A 2303-nucleotide genomic window follows, 5' to 3' on the forward strand; every position below is an offset into this window, starting at 1 on the left:
CAGCCCAGCCCCTGGCCCCCTCTCACCCCTGCAGCAGATTTTCCTGCTGAGCACCAAGGGTTGGTTTTCAGAGCACAATTATTCATCTTGTAGAAACACAGAGACGATATTCCAGTGCACGGGGCTGATTCGATTACGTCCGTGACCCACTGAAATTAAGTTAAGGCACTTTTCAGCCCTAGATTGAATTATTTCTCCTCCCTCTCTTTCGCTCCTCCTGTGCGGAGCAGCAGGATGGCTGGGACAGGGCTTTTGGGGGGGGAGCAAACCCAAGACCCCACGAGCAGCCTCTGGGTGCAGCAATGCCCGTGCACCCCGGCCTCGGTGCTGCTGCGGTGCTGGAGCCCTCCCTGACATGACAAGCTCCATGCTGATCATCGAGGAGGCGTCTCATCCCCTGGGAGGCCAGGGCCACCACAGAGCCCTGGCACAGCAGGCGGGCGCAGGGCTGCCAGAGGTTAAAGGCAGCAGAGCCACTAGATCCTGTGCTAAGCCCAGCTTCCCTCTCTCAAAGGAGAGCCTTTGGCAGCGGCTTGGCACAGCCGCTGCGTCTGTGTCTCAGGACAAGTAGTGTCCAGGGACGAGCCATGTCTGGGGTGGCAGTGCCGCTGGCAGCTGCAACCATATGCACCCACGCTCACCCCTGGTTCCCCACATGCACTGTTTGGGATGGCACCATGGGGACACCACTGAGCATGGAGCGAGTGTGAATGGGAAGAGGGAAAGACCCGGTGTGTGGCCAGGTGCAGCAGAGCAGCCAGGGCGGCTCAGCCAGGGGGCACAGCCGGGATGGCACAGCTGGGGTGTCACGGCTCTGCCCCAGGCTCCATGCCGGTGAAGGGGCAGACGCGGGGGCTGCGGAGCAGCGAGCCAGCGTGGGGGCGATGACAGGAGGGATAGGCCGGCACAGAGCGCGGCTGCAGCCGATGGCTCGCTTTGTGGGACAGAGGAATGTCTGTGCTGGCTAATGAGTCTGTGTGCAGAGGAAATGCTTTGCCAGTGAGCTCCGATTCAACAGGGCTGGTCCGTTTCTGCAGGAGCCGCTGTGCTGGCAGAGGCCCCTCTGTGCTCTGCCTGGCACCTGGGGGCTGCAGGCAGGACGAGGGTGAGGGCAGGGGAGCTGGCACTGCCAGGACATGGCAGTCATGGGCCTGAGACAGCAGCAGAACAGCTTCTGCCACATCCATCCTGCTGGGGCTGCGGTCCTTGAGCAGCAGGTGACAGTGCTCTGTGTTCCAGCCGGGCTTGGTCGTGGCCAGCAGCAGCCTTGGGGCTGCTCTGAGCTGCTCCCCATGGCCTGCAGTAGGGACCAGCTGTGGCTGGACCCCCAATCCTGCCTGCTTGGGGCACAGACAGGACCCCAGCCCCGTCTGCCTGCATGGGGCAAAGCACATCAGCATTCCTGGGAGCAGAGTCTGGCCCCGCAGCCGCTCGCCCAGGGAAGGCATTGAGGGGGGATTAGCTGTCTGATGCCCCCCCTCACCCAGGCGCTTAATACAGAAAACAAACACCCTTGTGCACCCCGGCGGCCTCGATCCAGACGGGCTTTCTCCGTGCCCGTTGCCTGAGCAACCCTAATCTGCCTCCTGGGGCACACCGGGGCCCTGCACCCCCCGGCTTGCACACAGCGGGCAGGACATGGCGGGGTCCCAGCGGCTGCAGCAATGCCGGCGGTGTCCCGGCTGTGCCTGGCACGCGGCTGCCAGCGGGACGCCGAAATGTCACCACCTCCCAAACAGGCAGCACACGGTGGCTGGGAAAGGCGGGAGGTGGGGGCTGCGGGCACCCCATTGCCCCAGGATCAGGGCATCTCTGTCCCAGTGCATGATCTGAAACTGTTGCTGAACCAACAAGTTGCACTGCACTATGTTTTCCTACTTTTCCCCTCAGGGCAGCAGCATTCTGGAGTGGTGATGTCCCCTGGCCATGGCAAAGGGGGAGAGCATCTTCTGCTCACACAGTGCCTGTGCCTGCGAAGAGAACGGGTGGTGTGTTTGGGGGAACAGGGGAGCAATGAGCTCCAGCCCTGGGCTGCCAGATGGGCCAAGAAATGGAAAGAGGGTTGAACCCCAATCCGCCCCGTCGGAGGCAGGCAGCACGCAGTTCTGGGTGCTTTGCAGACGAAGGCGTCTCTTTCCCACCACTGTGGCTGGTATTGCTGGCATCAGCATCCCCAGGGCACTGGGCATCCCGCACCAGGCGAGGGCAGAGCGGGGGCGCACACTGTGCCCACCCCCTGGGCTGGGGAGGAAGGGGCCGGGTGCCCCCGCTCCCACCCCGCCGGGGGGGACACGCACCAACTG

The sequence above is a fragment of the Columba livia genome, chromosome 26 (assembly GCF_036013475.1).
Source record: "Columba livia isolate bColLiv1 breed racing homer chromosome 26, bColLiv1.pat.W.v2, whole genome shotgun sequence".
Taxonomy (NCBI): Eukaryota; Metazoa; Chordata; class Aves; order Columbiformes; family Columbidae; genus Columba; species Columba livia.